This window comes from Prenolepis imparis, unplaced genomic scaffold (genome assembly GCF_030444845.1).
Source record: "Prenolepis imparis isolate NDT839.2.m4 unplaced genomic scaffold, iyPreImpa1.0 SCAF_1, whole genome shotgun sequence".
Classification (NCBI taxonomy): Eukaryota; Metazoa; Arthropoda; class Insecta; order Hymenoptera; family Formicidae; genus Prenolepis; species Prenolepis imparis.
The window spans coordinates 25089420-25107229 of record NW_028141159.1 but is presented as its reverse complement, the minus strand read 5'-3'; the positions used below and the strand labels follow the sequence as shown (position 1 = coordinate 25107229).

The 17810-nt window shown below is 40.0% G+C and overlaps 1 long non-coding RNA gene and 1 pseudogene across 8 annotated transcripts in view; both read left to right on the top strand.

Moving 5' to 3' along the window:
• The window catches only part of LOC145937748 (uncharacterized), a 412856-nt gene that overhangs the window by 178594 nt on the left and 216452 nt on the right, over positions 1 to 17810 (top strand). For 4 of the 8 annotated variants that reach the window (XR_014425636.1, XR_014425630.1, XR_014425635.1 and 1 more), the window contains exons 5-6: positions 2060 to 2365; positions 2499 to 2542. This is a non-coding gene — a long non-coding RNA (uncharacterized LOC145937748). Of the gene's footprint in view, positions 1 to 2059; positions 2366 to 2498; positions 2543 to 3510; positions 3635 to 14327; positions 14685 to 14794; positions 15265 to 17810 lie in introns of those variants that run through there. The other 4 variants (XR_014425628.1, XR_014425631.1, XR_014425638.1 and 1 more) reach the window with 4 other exon arrangements.
• On the top strand, positions 4907 to 6774 carry LOC145941108 (uncharacterized; annotated as a pseudogene).

Here is a 17810-nt window from a genome sequence, read left to right as displayed (position 1 = left end):
GGATCAATCGAAGAATAAAGAATCTTATTTTTAACAAATTGAATATAACAAATAAAAACTTGAATGTCATTAATCAACCTAACAATAGCGAAAACAACAATAAAAAATTCTTTGTTATTCCCTACATTAATACAATCTCTGAATTAATTGCACCATCGATTAAAAAATTGGACATGACTGTTGGTTATCGATGTCTTAATAAACTAGAGAAATTTGTCAAGGTACAAAAGGATAGGAACTACCCCCCCCCCACCATCCACATAATTCAAATGTTATTTACAAAATAAACTGCAATGATTGTAATGCAACGTATGTCGGACAAACAAAAAGACAATTACGCACTCGACTCAAAGAACACATTAATAACGTTAAATTAGATTCGTCAAGACATTCGGTAATTTCTGAGCATATTCTGAGTGAAAAACATACATTCAATTGGAACAATATTAAAATTTTAGATTTTGAACATATTTATCAAAAAAGACTTATTTCCGAAATGATACACATTAAAGAACAAAAAAGCGGTATTAATTTAAACAAGGACACAGAATTATTGGACAATGTTTATTTTGACATCCTAGAGGAAATAGGGCTGTTCTTCCGAATGGGACACTTCGAGTTGAGGGCAGCCCTTTTGCGTACTGAAAGTAGATACCAAAATAACGTATTATATAAAATTTCAGTCGCGGCAAATTATTTTTTCAAATGTTTTTATTTAAAAAAATTTTCTTAAAAAATTTTCTTTAAAAAAATTGGACACCGCACGTGCGAAGATCCACGCGCTGCCTACCGACGGGGAGGGTGCGGGAGGGGGGCCGAAGGCCCCCCTTGCACCCCCCCCCCCGTGTGTGTGTGTGTGTGTGTGTGTATACATACGTTTCTGATATGCGTGGATCTGTCCAATGGTGTGGAGCTCCCGAAGGGGCGGGGGGCGAACTCACTGCATCCACGCATGTACTTTGCAAGATGAAACGAAGTTCACTCTACACCTAACATTGATATAATGTACCTAATCCTGAAGGATTACAATCCATTCAGGACAACACCCAGATATTTATTTATCCCTGCTCTTGGCATTACCCGGAACTAACGACGAGGACGTGGGAGGTTTTTAGTTCCATATTTTTTCTATTTTTTGTTTTTGTATTTTTTTTACATTTTGTATTTTTTAATTTTTTTGTTTGTAATATTGTTTTTTTAAAAATTATATATGTAAATTATATATTTATATATATTTATATATGTAAAAAAAAAAAAAAAAAAAAGCAGAGAATTCTCTGCTTTAACCAAAAACACAAACTGATAATTATAAAGTATTCTCTGCTTTAACCAAAAACACAAACTGATAATTATAAAGTATTAATACTGTTATTGAGTTTAATTGAGATTTTACTTTTAGGTAAAAACTGTTGAAAAAATGATTTGCCGCGGCTGAAATTTTATATATTACGTTGTTTTGGTATCTACTTTCAGTACGCTAAAGGGCTGTTCCGAACTCGAAGTGTCCCATTCGGAAGAATATCCGGAAATAGCTAACACACGATGATTTGTACTTTTTAGAGTTACTAGAACAACACAAGCGCGCGCTACGCGCGCGCCATTCTTCAATTTTATATTTTAAAAAATGATATTTAAAAAAAATAATATACCTAGTTTGTTTAAACTCGATTAAAATGTTTTTTCACAGAAATCAGCCGATTAAAGCGTTAATTTGCTAATTAATTAAAATTTTAAAATAATAATATGGTAAGAAATTAAATTAGTAATATGTAGTTGAAAATAATATGTTAATTATAATACCTTATTCTTGATTAATATTTTTTTGACGGAAATCAGCTGATAACTGTCAAAAATATTATAACATATTATTTAAAACATATTATTATTTTAATTTTGATAACATATTATTTATATTACATAATAATTAGCAAATTAACGCTTTAATCAGCTGATTTCTGTCAAAAAATATTAATAAAGCGAAAATTTGTTAATTAAATTTTAAAATAATATGTTATAAAAATTAAAATAGTAATGTTTTATTTTATTTTATTTGTTACAGGTAGCATTGCTGATAAGCTGCGCGCAAATTTGACTGCGAATTCTCGAGTGTCGAACGGACGTTGATTCGTGCGATTGTAGTTTTCGCATCGCTTTTTCTCATTGCAAGTGCAATGCGCGAAATACGCGTGTGTCTCACGCGTCGCGTCGGAAGTGCCGTGTAAAGTTTCGCGTGTCGGGAGTGCCGTGTAAAGTATCGGGCGATCGTAATTATTCGTGTTTTCGCGAGTGTCGTGAGTGCTACCATGAGCTAAGAGAGGAGGAGGAAGCCCGGGGAGGCATCGGGCGACAACGGGGCAACTGTGAGGTAAAACCTATTTTTTTCTAAACTACATTGAGATATTCGATCATTTCCAGACTTTCAAAACACCTGTACACACACGTACACCCCCCCCCCTCCCCACACATGTATATACATAATTTGAATATTTTGTTTTCAGATCAATGTGTGCTGTATACTACAATTCCGCTATTGCACGGACCGGTGAGTGAGAAATTGTTTATTTCGATTGAATTAAGAAAATATTATAACATCCTTCTCTTAAAAATGCATGTTAAGTTCATTCTCGCAATATTGTTACATCTTTTCCGCGATGCTTATTGACTGTCTCGATTCGCATTGTGCGTTATATTCGTAGCATCGAGAGGTTGTCGCGAAAGTTAGTAGTTTGACAGTTTGTTCAAAATAAAATAAAATAAAATAAAATAATATGTTTTAAGTAATATGTTATTATAATACTTTAAACTCTCTCGATTAATATTTTTGATAGTTATCAGCTGATTTCTGTCAAAAAATATTAATCGCGGATAAGGCATTATAATATATTATTTACAACATATTACAATTTTAATATTTTTGACATATTATTATTTTAAAATTTAATTAGCAAATTAACGATTTAATCAGCTGATGTCTGTAAAAAATATTAATAAAGCGTTAATTTAATTAAATTTTAAAATAATAATATGTTAAAAATATTAAATAGTAATAAGATGTAAATAATATGTTATAATACTTTAAATTCGATTAATATTTTTTGACAGAAATCAGCTGATAACTGTCAAAAATATTAATCGGGTTTAAAGTATTATAACATATTATATAAAACATATTATTATTTTATTTAATTTTATTTTGAACAAACTGTCAAACTGCTAACCCTTGCAATGACAGCCTCTTGATACTATGAATATAACGCATAACGCTAATCGAAACACCCAATCAGCATCGCGGAAGAGAGGCAACATTATTTGCGAGAATCGACTTAACATGCCTTTTTTAGAAAGGGATTGTTTGGTACTCAGATATGCTCCCCACAATCGGTTTTAAGATACACTGTAAGTGAGAAGTTAATGGCAAGAAATTTAACATATCTCAAGATATAATTGTAAGTGACTTTTTTCACTATATTGAGCTCGTGACAAAATTTTAACGCTTCTTTTTACCCACAGTTCCAGTTTATCATTAAAGACAAGTGTCAATCGAATATCATGGAACATACCAATTTTATACAATGACATTAATATTTGATCTTACCGAACTAACTTATTCTCGCCTTCCAACGAAGAATGGGTTTTATCATCACCATCGTACGCGTTCCATTTATAGAATTTTTAAACTTGTTAAGTTCAAATGGATTGTTATAACCTTTTTGCCATGGCTTCTTATAAATTATCTGTATACTACCTAAGCTTACATATAACGGCAACTCATTCGCTCGGCGCAACCTTAAACAATTTTTTTTATATTATATTTGCTTTTTATATTATATTCTCTTTGTATTAACTCTACTCACGTACTGAGGAAGACTAAGTAAGTCGAAACGTATACGTATTATGTAATATTTGAAATAAATTACTAATCAACATTACATCCTGTTTATTTATGCTCGTTAAGTTGGCATTGGTTTTATATTTATATTATTTCTCAATTATTTGCTTTGCATCATACGAGCCTTACGATTAATTTATTTTTATTTGAAATTAATATTAATAAGAATGTACCTTTTATCTGCACTAAGCTCGACAGAGAGAACGCAATCCGCGACATAATTACAAAGAGAGACGATCAATGAGTTCACCATTCTGTTTATAAAATGATAGTACTTCCTTTCCTCGATACTCTCAGATAATATTCGTCTTAGGTCCTACATAAATTGTGAGGAATTAATTTTAATAAACTATGACATATGAACTATGTATATATGAACAAATAGCAGAATATTGATATTTACATATTTTTCTGTTTTATCAGAAGCATCTGTACTAATTATTTTAATTTCATTTGCAGTGCCGATAACTGGTAAATTCAAATCAAAAATAATTTCTGTGTTATTTTCATCTTTTGTGTTGTTTTGGTCAATTGTAAGTGTCACAGATTGATCGATCTTTTTTCTGCTCAATAATTAATGAATTATTTTCCAACCATTCTTTCCATTTCAAATGAAACTTAATTCTATGACCTGTTACGTCCAGACTCGTGGAAGGAAGAGTCAGCGGAAGGGCGTAACTAAACTTACTTCGAACGACGGCAGACTATCCGTCTGTTCGACTCGAACGAACGTGCTTAGGCCTAAATAGGTCAACGACCGGGAAGGTCGCTTTTACTCTATTTAAAGGGCCGTTCGGTCGGTGGCCTCTTTTCGGTAAAAAAATTTAATCTTTATTATGCGGGACAAGGCCTAGTGCGACTTCGGGAAAGGAAGTAATGAGATCGGGTCTATTAAAGAGTATTAGGCACGAAGATAATTAATTAATTTTATTCTTATAGAGGACAAGAAAAGAAAAATTAGATTCATTGGAATTATTACACATATATATTATTATTATTATTCCTTATTCTAATAGTGTTGCTCTCCAAGTCAGAAAAGAAATAGATGCGCCTGTGTATGAGTGAGTGAGTATGGATCGCGGGTGATACATGAGTACGGAGGTCTTCAATCGGGACAGAGAGGGGAGTTATTGTTTAAAATTTAGGGTCCCGATTGGTAATTACAATAATTTTTCAATAAACAAATAATAGATATATAAAACGTGTTCGTGTGTGTGAGAGTCATGGAAGTTTCTGAATGTGGATGGGGTGGAGGGGGCATAGGATAGCAATTTTGACATAATTCTTGGAATACTTATTTTTTTTCTATTTTGTCATTATTAATTCTATTTCCTATTCTCTGCGCATGTATAATTTTAGAGTGAGAGAGAGAAGAGACTGGATAATGTTGAATAGGGCAAAGTTATGGTGTGGCGATTACATCGACACATACTTAACCGAAGAGTAATCAAAAACACTCATACACATACAGACACACACATATACACGAACAAGGATCGAGACGCGAGAAAAGTAAATACGTAACGAACACAACGAACGAGACAAGAAAACAAAGACGCGAATCGAGACTCGATACACATATGACCGAAGGATTAACCTTGGAAAAAAGATTAGAGACTCGACTATCGACGGTTGTCGCGTACGGACGTGCGAGCGATTACATATATATGTGAACTGTAAATTGCGAGAATATACGAACTATAACGTGACCATATAATACGTTGCATAAATTCTTATTTTTACCACGCACCCATCCAAAGAACTAAAGTGGTGACCCCGACGTGATCGTGCATTGATTTTTTATTTTTGACAATACGTTCGGACGAATTTAAAAAAAGTTCGCGATCGGTTATCGAGTGCGTGGAGACAGAGTGTCATGGTTGTGACAAGGGACGACGAAGTGACCGCACCGCGTGTGGAGCATGAAGCACGAGCACTCGAGCAGCCGCTACTCCACGGAGTGCAGCCGCACCCGCTCGGGATGCAGCCGGCAGGATTTGAGCAGCTACCAGGTTTCTTTTTGCCTGTCCCCGAGGTGAGCCGCGTGGGCATGCGGATGCCGGAGTTCACGCCGTCGGATCCTGAACTCTGGTTTAGTATTGTCGACCGGAGTTTCCAAGCCGCCGGGATCACGGTCGACGCAACAAAATTCGGTTACGCGTTGACAGCCGCGTTACACGATCGAAGTGCGCGACATTATGAATCCGCCTGCGGAACGCGCGTATGAAACACTAAAATCTGAACTAGTTAAACGACTGAGTTTATCGCAGGAGCATAAGACCCGGAGGCTCCTCGAGCACGAAGAGATCGGCGACCGAAAGCCATCGCAATTTTTACGGCACCTTCGTGGTCTCGCCGGAAACGTAGTTGGCGACCAGGTATTGCGAACGGTCTGGTTGAGTCGGCTGCCGGCTTATATTCAGCCGCCCTTAATAATGCGCACGGCAGATACGCCGGAACAATTGGCGGATATCGCGGACGCGATAGTCGAGACGACCCGGGCGCCGATATTCCAGGTGGCGGAGGCGACCAGATTTGCGACGCCTCGGGGTCAAGGCACGAGTGACCCTGCTTCATTGGAGGCGAGAATGGAGATGCGGCTGGCGCAGATGCGGCTGGCAATGCAGCAAGAGATGACGGAGCAGTTGACGGCGATTCGTAAGTCGATCGAGGCGATCGGCAGTGATCGATTCCAAGGAGATCGCGATGACGACCGACGTCGTTCGCGTCCGCGTTCGCGTTCGCGCCCGCGTGCGCGATCGGGAAGCCGTGGTCCACCGGCTAGTGGTGTATGCTGGTATCACTGGCAATTCGGGCCGGATGCTCGACAGTGCAGGGCGCCTTGCTCGATGCAGCAGCAGGGAAACGCGGGGGCCGGTCGCTAGTGGCAGCGAGCGACTCAGGCCACGGTACGCGACGCCTGTTTGTGACCGACGCGAATACAAAGGTGATTTTTTTGGTTGACATGGGCGCGGATCTCTGCGTGTATCCTCGGAAGATGATTCGAGGGCCACGACAGAGATCGACCTACGAATTTTCGGCCGTTAACGGCACACCGATATTTACTTACGGAACCGAGACATTGAATTTAGGATTGCGGCAGGCGTTTTCGTGGCGGTTTGTGATTGCGGATGTCTCAAGACCGATAATCGGCGCCGATTTTCTCGCGCATTACGGGCTCCTCGTGGATTTGCGCGGTTCTCGTCTCGTCGACCAGGTGACGAGCTTGACCGCGCACGGGCGTTGCATCCGATGCGATACACCCAGTGTAAAAACGATCACGGGAGAGACGCAGTACCACCGGTTGTTGGAGCAGTACTCGGATATCGCGAGACCGGACGGGCGTCCGGGGGTCACGATCATGCTACGCGGCATTATATCGAGACTACGTCGGGACCGCCTGTCGCGTGCAGGCCGCGGAGACTCGCTCCGGATCGGTTGGCGGCCGCGAAGAAAGAGTTTCGTAAGATGGTGGAGGCCGGGATCGCGCGACCTTCGAAGAGCTGTTGGTCGGCTCCCTTGCACATGGTGCCAAAGAAGGGCGAAGAGTGGCGGCCCTGCGGGGATTATAGGGCACTGAATGCGCGGACGATCCCGGATCGTTACTCGGTGCGACATATTCAGGACTTCGCGCAAGCCCTCAGCGGGAAGATTTTTACCACGTTAGATTTAGTCCGGGCATATCACCAGATTCTGGTGGCGGAGAGGGACATCCCGAAGACGGCGATCACCACACCGTTCGGCATGTACGAATTTCCGTACATGTCATTCGGCTTACGTAACGCGGCGCAGACGTTCCAACGATTTATAGACGAGGTTCTGCGCGACTTCGAATTTTGCTACGCATACATAGATGACATCCTCGTCGCGTCGTCATCGGAGGAAGAGCATCGCGATCACCTGCGAGCGTTATTTGAGCGTCTGCGAGAATACGGGATAATAATCAACCCCGCGAAATGCGTATTCGGCCAATCAAAGGTGGAGTTCCTCGGATACGAAGTTTCCGACGGGGGAACTCGGCCGCTGCCGGCGCGAGTGGAGACGATCCGCGCGATTCAGATGCCGAAGACAGCGAAAGATCTCCGGAGATACTTAGGCATGGTAAATTTTTACCGAAGATTCCTGCCAAAAGCCGCCGAGATTTAAGCGCCACTGAATGACCTCCTGCGCGGCAACGTTAAGGGCAAGATACCGGTATCGTGGACGTCGCAGACTCAACGGACATTCGAAGCATCAAAGGAAAGTTTGGCCCAAGCCGCTCTTTTGAGGCACCCCAGGATGAGCGCGGAGCTCGCTCTGTTTACCGACGCGTCCGAACAGAGCATCGGCGCGACCTTACAACAGCGGGGCAGCGACGGCTGGGAACCGTTGGCTTTTTACTCGAAAAAGCTAAGCCCAGCCGAATCGAAATACAGCGCTTTCGATAGAGAACTGTTAGCAATATACCTGACGGTTAAGAATTTTCGGTACATGCTGGAGGCGCGCACGTTCACGATATATACGGATCACAAGCCGATAATTTACGCTTTTCGACAGAAATCCGAGAAGAGTACGCCGCGCCAGTTTCGCCACTTGGACTATATCGGACAATTTACCACCGACATTCGGCACGTGACAGGTGAGGAGAATGTCGTGGCTGACGCACTGTCGAGGATCGAGGAGTTCCGTTCTCCCATGGATTACGCCGCGCTGGCAGAGTCGCAGGGGAGTGACGAGGAGCTCGAGAGGTACTTGCAGCGAGAGTCCGGGCTGAAGCTCAGCAAGGTGGAGATCCCCGGAAGCGGGATAGAAGTGTACTGTGACACAGCAACGCCAACGCCACGACCGTTTTTGACAAGGCCTTTTCGTCGAGCCGCATTCGATCTGGTACATAATCTGGCGCACCCAGGAATAAAGGCGACGGGCAAACTCGTGGCACAGCGCTACGTTTGGCCGTCGATGAACGCTGACTGCCACAGCTGGGCTCGTTCGTGTGTGCCCTGTCAGCGGTCCAAGGTGTCGCGACATGTTTCGGCACCGCTAGGAAAATTTGCGACTCCATCCAGCAGATTCGAGCATGTCCATCTGGACATCATCGTGATGCCAGTCTCGGAGGGTAAGCGATATTGTCTCACGTGTGTGGACCGTTTCACACGATGGCCGGAGGCGTTCCCATTACGAGACCAGGAGGCGGAGACGGTCGCGAGAGCATTTTATGAAGGATGGATCTGCCGATTCGGGGCACTCCTTCGAATTACGACGGACCAGGGACGCCAGTTTGAGTCCGGCCTCTTCCGACGGCTGAGCGAGCTCACGGGAGCGCAACATGTGAGGCCGACGGCATACCACCCGCAGGCGAACGGGATGGTCAAGCGGTTCCATCGCCAGCTCAAGGCGGCGATCAAATGCCAGCAGAACAGCCGCTGGACCGAGGTGCTGCCGACCGTTTTGCTCGGGATCCGAGCAGCATGGAAGGACGACGTGCGAGCGACCACGGCCGAGTTAGTATACGGCCAAACATTGAGGATCCCGGGGCAGTTCCTGGATCGGCGACCGACGGATGACGAGGACGACGCCGCCGACTTGGTCGGAACGCTGCGCGAGCATTTTGAGAGGCTGCGACCAGTGGATGGAACCCGACACGGGGAGCGGCGACCGTTCGTCTACAAAGACTTGGCGACGGCCGAGCGGGTGTTCGTGCGACACGACGGGCCAAAGACGATGCTGTAGGCGCCGTACGAGGGACCGTACGCGGTCGTCAGCCGCAGCGAGAAGGTTTTTGTCGTGCGCATGCACGGCAAAGACAAGGCGGTTTCGATAGACCGCTTAAAGCCAGCATATCTCGTATCAGAGTGCGATACAGGGGACAGCGGCCCGGCAGAGTCGACGACGCAGAGCCGAGACGATGAGATCGATCGACGGAGAGCATGCGGGGACACGAGGCCGCCGCCCCGACGGGGCGAAACGATAACGAGAGCGGGAAGAAGAGTTCGGTTTCCGGACCGTCTTCAGGCGGCCCTGTGACGCCGGGACACACACACACACAGAAAGAGAAAAAATATATTTTTCGATCACGATTGACACGCGTATACATACAGCGCACGTATTAAGGCACGAACCGGGTTATATATATATATGTTTGTTTCTTTTATTATTTGGTATTGTGTACACCGGCTTAACTCAAGATGGTTTCATTACACCTTTCGTCTTTTAAATAATCGCTGCGAAGTCGTGCATATCGGGCTCGCGTTGGTGCGGTATCCGCGCTAGTATCGTGCTATCGGTATAGCACTGGCGGGGGAGTACTGTGGCGATTACATCGACACATACTTAACCGAAGAGTAATCAAAAACACTCATACACATACAGACACACACATATACACGAACAAGGATCGAGACGCGAGAAAAGTAAATACGTAACGAACACGAAACACAACGAACGAGACAAGAAAACAAAGACGCGAATCGAGACTCGATACATATATGACCGAAGGATTAACCTTGGAAAAAAGATTAGAGACTCGACTATCGACGGTTGTCGCGTACGGACGTGCGAGCGATTACATATATATGTGAACTGTAAATTGCGAGAATATACGAACTATAACGTGACCATATAATACGTTGCATAAATTCTTATTTTTACCACGCACCCATCCAAAGAACTAAAATGGAAAACGGGAACACGAATCTCGCCGTTGTTACGGGAGATCCTGAGTGATTTTGGAACGGGTGAAATCACGAATCTTGCCGTTATCACGGGAGATCCTGAATGATTTTCGGGACGGACTAAATCACGAATCTCGCCGTTATCACGAGAGATCCTGAGTAATTTCCAGAATAGACGAAATCACGAATCTTGCCGTTATCACGGGAGATCCTGAGTGATTTCTGGAATGGACGAAATCACGAATCTCGCCGTTATCACGGGAGATCCTGAGTGATTTCGGAATGGAAGAAAGAGAGAGGGAGAGAGAGAGGTTTAGGGTTGGATAGGATAGAACTCGCGCAAAAAGACATTTAAAAAAGATGGTTTTATCTTGAGTCCAAGAATTATTTCGGTACGGTGGGTGAAATATTTATTTTTGCGTTTTCCTTTTGTTATGCGTGTGTGTCTTGACTTACTGTTTGTGAGGTGCGTTGTTAACAAATGGCTGCTGGGTCGTTCTGGTCTGGTTGTATATGCGGTCTATCGGAATTGAACTATGTTCTTGCACTCACGCACCAAACGAACGTCGGAATCTGAGTTTGAGCGAGGCCGAATTTCGAAAATGATTGTGTTCGAAAAGTCCGAAAAAGTCTAAGTATGAGGCCGGATAAGTCTGTGCGGAAAATTACGCTCAAAAGTCCGGAGTAAAATCTGCTCTCCCGAGGGATGTCGCGAGTATATCAACCTCCTTGCTCTTCCTCTCCATTGGTTTGTTAACATTTCCTGACGAATAGGAAATTTTTCAATGACGCCCTTAAGGTCCCGGAGGCGTCGCTTTTGATTTCACAATTATCATGGCTGGTCAGGGCTTTTGTTTAACCGCTTACATTTCGACCAATGGAGAATTTGTTGCTATCAAGTGTGGTTGATATTTTTATTACCTTCTCGAGTTTGTCTCGGGCCGATATCGCGTAACGATGATCTGTCAGACGAGAATTGTTTGGAATCGATTACCGTTATTAGTCTCTCTCTTAAAATTTTTATTAGTTTTCAAGTGTTGGTTTTGTTTAAAGAGTTGTCGACTATAGTTTATCTTCTTAGAGTATAACGAGTTACAGTTTTGAATTTTATGAGTTAATCTGTTTGCTTCTCAAGTTCTGTATATATTCTTTACTTTTACGATGGAACTGTCTCGGAATATGTTTGCCTCACCTATCAGATCGTCGGTTTATCTGCGCGTCTGCGATATTAAAATATCGCCTTGCGTTCTCCGAAAGAAAAGAATCGTGGAGTCCACAGGACGTAACAGACCCAATTTGGAAATTAATGACTCAATTATTATTTTATTAATGTTTTTTAAACCAATTTTGTCTATTTCCTGTTCTTAAATACAACAATGCTTTTGTATAATATACAGGATGGATTAATAACTCTATCCACCTGGAATCATCTCCTGGAAATGTCTCCGTTATTTTTAGAGATACAAAAATATTGTACTTACAAAAGTTGTACGGTATCAAGAGAGCCATAATATGCTACTAATAGTTTTTTTGTAGGTGGAAGCGCTTCAGAGATTTCAAAATCGTTGAAATTGTCTAAAATCGCTATTACACTAACGATAAAATGGAGATGACCTTGAAATACAAAAAAATTATTAGTAGCATAGGCTCTCTTGATACCGTACAACTTTTGTAAGTACAATATTTTTGTATTTTTAAAAATAACGGAGATATTCCAGGGGGACAGAGTTATTTGTCCACCCTGTATACTGCTCACAAAAATTAAGAGAACACTTAATTTTTCTGAAAAAATAGGCAAAATTCAGCTATAACTTCGGTACAAATGAATAAATTTTAAATAAAAAAGGGTTTAAGAGCTTGAAATCTCTACTTTCAAAAAGTCTATATTTTTTATGCTTTTTATTTTCTATAAGTTTCGTAATTTTTACATAAAGAAAACCACGAGCTAGACAAAATGAAACGTCTCAATTTGTGGGCCTGTAACTTTTTCAGAAAAAATTTGCGACAATTTTCGACTTTTCTTGTGAAAGCTAAAGTTTTCCCTACAAAATCGTTTTTTAAAAATGTTTATTGTTTAAGTTATCGCGGATTAAGTAAAAAATTAGCATTTTGAATTTGATTGCTTATAATTCCATTAAAAATCATCGTATCGCAATTCAAAAAACAGATTCTTAAACCTGAAACTTTGCTCTATAGAACAGTATAATTGCTAAATTTTTTAGAAAACATATAAATATTATTCAAATGAATGAAAATAACGTAAATATTAGCGATTTTTTCATTTTTTACTTTGATCCAAAAAAACAATTAAGAACAACAAAAAAAATTTACTTTTTATGTTTTTTATACTCTTAAGTATCCTGAATTTAAAAAAAATATGCCGAACAGCTATGAAATTTCTTTCATTGTGACCACTATAGTTTCTTATGGACAAAAATAGTAAAATTGCTTACTTTCAATGAAAAATAATAGTCATAAAAGCAATGCAAATAGTTGATGTTGTCAGTTATCCAGATATCTCACAACTTTCCCTACAATACTTTATGAACGTATTCTAGAGGTAAAATAGAGTCAAAAATTCTAATTGTAAGACAAAATTATTGAGGCTGTAATAGTTATTTTTGAGTTATAAGCAATGAAAGTTTGCCTATGAGTACATTTACATGGCACCCTTAATCGGGTTTAATAATATCCGTAGTTGTAAAACTTGCCAATCACAGCCATTTCCCTGAAGAATGGAACGGCTGTGATTGGCCAGTCTTACAACTACGGATGTTATTAAACCCGATTAAGGGTGCCGTGTAAATGTACTCAATGATACATCGCGTAGAACTCGCACGCTCAGGCCCGTAATTAATTACATATACACACTTACCAATCTATCATATATTGATTTTTTTCAAGTCAGGTGATATTGATTTTTATTGCATAGCTGATTTTATTTTCGTTTCTTATGTACGTATGTATTACGCACACATTCTACATTATGGCGATAGGCTAATATTAACAAATTTTTAATCTTACGGAAAACATTTAATTAAAAAAAAATAAAATAAATTGACAAAATAAAAATCAGCTGTGCAATAAAAATCAATATCTGCAGACTACACGAAGATACAAATTACCGTTCCGCGCGATTCAAATACAGTGCTTATTAGGGTGGAGTCCCATGGACTGATATTTTCCGCGTAACGTGTATCGCGTAACCAATCAGAACATTCAATTCCGCGTAAAGAAAACGCGGAACGGCTCTGATTGGTTACGCGGTACGCGTTACGCGGAAAATATCAATACATGGGACTCCAGGCTGGAATCTCCAGCCTTACCGACGCGCGCCCGCCGAGAACGTGCGATAGATCAAACGGCTCTCTCTCTCTCTCTCTCTCTCTCTCTCTCTCTCTCTCTCTCTCTCTCTCTCTCTCTCTCTCTCTCTCGCGCGCGCGCGCGCGATTCAAACACCGCCTCGATTGCACATACTGAGAGCGCGATTCGGCGCAAGTACCGAAGCCTTACTGATTATTACACACGCACACGTACGCACGCACGCACATATATATATATATATATATATATATATATATATATTGTGACGAGACGTCTTAATCGTCTGTCACAAAGGCCGAGCGGCCCGGTCAAGAATGATAAAGGGGCCTCCGTTCTTCCGATTAGCGGAAAAGAGAAAGAGCGACCCGAGCCCGGGATCGGACGCGATTCCGCTGCTTTGCGTTCTCGCGTAATTTTTTTGCTTTTGGCATTATTAGCCTTTTCTTTTTGACATATCGTAACAGCAAAATACGGGATGTTCGGCGAGATCTCATCCGGTGGTGAATCGGCGGAAAGGAGAAGGGACGTGGGACAAGTGGAGGCCCACCCGAGGAATAAAGCATGCCAGGTGAAGATATCAATAATTACGAGCAAATGTTATCAAAAAGGATGGATGCTGCCGCATTTCCTCTCATAAAATTTATTCTGCCTATGAACCGAGGAGACGGCCTGAGAGGAAGGCCACTTTGTGCGCAAGACACGCGGGAGCTCCGTTACGCAACGACGGCGCAAGATCCGACACGTGAACCCGGCGCCCTAGAGACAACCCTAATCATAGCGGAGTGGAACAATGAGGATACAAATAAGATACTTGCGACAACGTAAGGATCGACCATAGACTTATAGAGATAGACTGCACACTCTTACAGTTTGGCTGTCTTAAACATTGAAGGATAGAAATATAGTGGTTGGATCTCTTTTTCTCTCGCAGAGTTGAAGGAGAAGGATTCGCTGGTGGAGAATGAATGGATAATGAACGGAGAGGCAGGGGAATGCGCCTCCACCACATAGCCGATTAGAAGGAGAAAGAGATCCGACCGCTATCGTTCTCTCTTTTTAATGTTTAAGAGAGGCTTTCGATAAGGATGCGCAGTCCATTTTTATAAGTCTATGGGATCGACAAGGTCGTGCTACGATCCTGACTCCGATAGTGCTACAGGTGGCGCTATTTAAACATTAAATTTGCCGACGTGATTCCTGCGAGCTTTCCGCTCGTCACTATTCGACAAGCAAGCATCCGGAACGGATCAGCCGAATCTCAGCCGAAATCGCGCCGTACCTGCAACGAGAGTTGTAATCAACAAAATTTCTCGGTGAGTACTAATTACAATAAATATTTATATATTTAAAATATTGTTAACAAAATTGTGCACTTTCTTTTTCTAAAACAAGCTTGAATTGTCAGTTGTCAAGTTACATAATTTGCGGTTTAGAATAAAGTTAGTTTTATTTCAAGACATGTATGTCCATTATTGGAAAAAACGCAATTACTTTTTGGCCAACTTAATAGAATACTTATTTAAAAGTATAAATTATTTTTACACATTATTATAAGGACACTGTTCGGGAAATAAAGCATACAATTTATGACATTGTTTATTAAACTTTTGCATATCTCTCTCTCTCTCTCTCTCTCTCTCTCTCTCTCTCTCTCATTTTTTTTTCTAAATAATAGCTTTCTTTTTGTTTCTTTTTCTATCTCTTTTCTTCTCTCCATCTTTTTTCGTTGTCTATTCTTTGTATTTTCTTTAGCTTTAAATAAAATATTTAAAAGATTATTAACTTTAATAATATTTAAACCTTTAATATTTTATATATTATATATTTTATATACATACAAATTTGCAAGTTTTAAAGCGCACTCCTAATTGTTTTGCGTAGTGTAGTCTATCTATCTATCTATATAATAAAAAAAGTCATGTTTACCGTGAAGTGCGTGTTCGAAGTCGAATATATCGCACGTATTGTTATCGTTTTTCCGAGTATATAATTGGTGGTCGATTCCGAGCGATCGAGACCACAGTTATGAGAATGACAGTTCGTACCGTGACAGCTTAACAGTGACAAAGTTTAAATGTGTTGTAAAGATGTTGTATGAAATCGCGGTGTTAATATCTCGTTATCGCGGACGATTATTTTGTGAAATATATTTCGCGACATTTAGGCAAGAAAGAAACTCGATTAATATTTTTGACAGTTATAATATGCGATCTTTTTTTTGTAAAGAAAAAAATTGAGATATTAATAAAGATATTATTAAAGATATTAATTATAAAAGATATAGATTGATTTTTATATTTTTCAATACTATCGAAACGGTAAAAAATAAAAAATATTTCAAATAAAAATTTAATGTACTTGAATGTACTGATTTTTAATGTACTTTATAACAATGTAATCAGATTTTTCGAAAATGCAGTGTTTTTCGATATTTTTAAAAATTTGTTTTATAACAAAATAAATTTAATGTCAAATTTAAACATATATAACAAAGTTGCATAAAATATTAAAATGTCTAAGACTATAGTTAAGATTATAAGTTTAAAGCAAATAGCAGTGATAAATTACTTTATAATTTTAAAGTCGAGTATATATCGTTATGTCATGTCACGTATTTTTTATTATCGAACGAAGGAACATTTTAACATTCACCACCTATATTTTTAAACACGTTAGTTTATTTTTTATAAAGCTTAAATCATTAGTGACGATAATTAATCTTTTCTTAATTTTAGGATTGCCATTTAGCCATCATAACGTTACATTAAGTCACATGTTTTTTAATATTTTTTATAATCGAACGGAGGGCCACTTTGTTTTTCTATATTTTTAAATGCGCTTTCTCATTTAATGTTCTAATCATTAACGGAGATAATTGATTTTCCTAATCTTAGGGTCGAATCCTATATATATCTTACGTTATAATATCACGTGTTGCTTCCTCATAGAAAAAGCTTTGTTTTCGTGAAAAAAATGTTTTTCCAGTTTTTGATGTCAATGTGTTTAGAATGTTTTAAAATGTCGAAAAATCATATTTTTACAAAATGTCCGTATGCATGTGTATATGTATGTATCCATCTACGGAAGGGCGTGATTGCTCTAACTTCCGTAAATTTTAAGATATCGGGTTAAATTTTTTTACATGAATAGATTATCATTAAAGGTTGGTTGGTATTAATAAAAAACAAAAAAAATTTAAGATAAATAAAGAAAAAAAAACAAGTGTGCAAATTAGAAATTTGCACATTGCTTTTTCAACATTTTATTTCGCTCATAAACCCTCATAGAGGAAGCCAAACTATTATACAGGGTTTGTCAAAAGTGTGGAAACCCCTAAATAATTTTTGTAAAAATGAAAATATCAAAAAACGGTAAAACACGTATTTTGATTTATCAAAAAAGCTACCCTATGACATGGATACCGATCATCTCCCACCCCCTGGTACGCGGGGGTAAGAGGGGGGTTGAAAATTTTAAATTGGATTAAGGGTCGAGTGGGGGCTCGTTTGAAAGGTCTTTTCATAACAAACACACCTTTAAAATTTTAAGTCGCTACGACCCCCTCATTCAAAATGGCGGCCGTTCAAATTTCGAAATTTCATGCACTTAGTGTTATCCAGGATCAACTGCGTGGAAGTGGCATGAATTTGATCCCTTGTGTGTGTGTGTGTGTGTGTGTGTGTGCGCGCGCGCGTGTGGCTAAACAAGTGTGAATGTGTACATAGTGGTGATAGGTTGCAGAACAGAAACGATTGAAAACTGTTATCTCTCTTTAATGATTCAAAACCTTTTACTCCGTGTTTTAAAATAAATTTTACTCAGTGTGTTAAAGTAAATGCTGAAAGTGGCTGCCATTTACTTCCTGACAATATGCCAATCTTTGATAGAATGCAGAAATGACTCTACGATTCGTCTCAAAAGGTATCAAATCTATTTCATCCCTTATT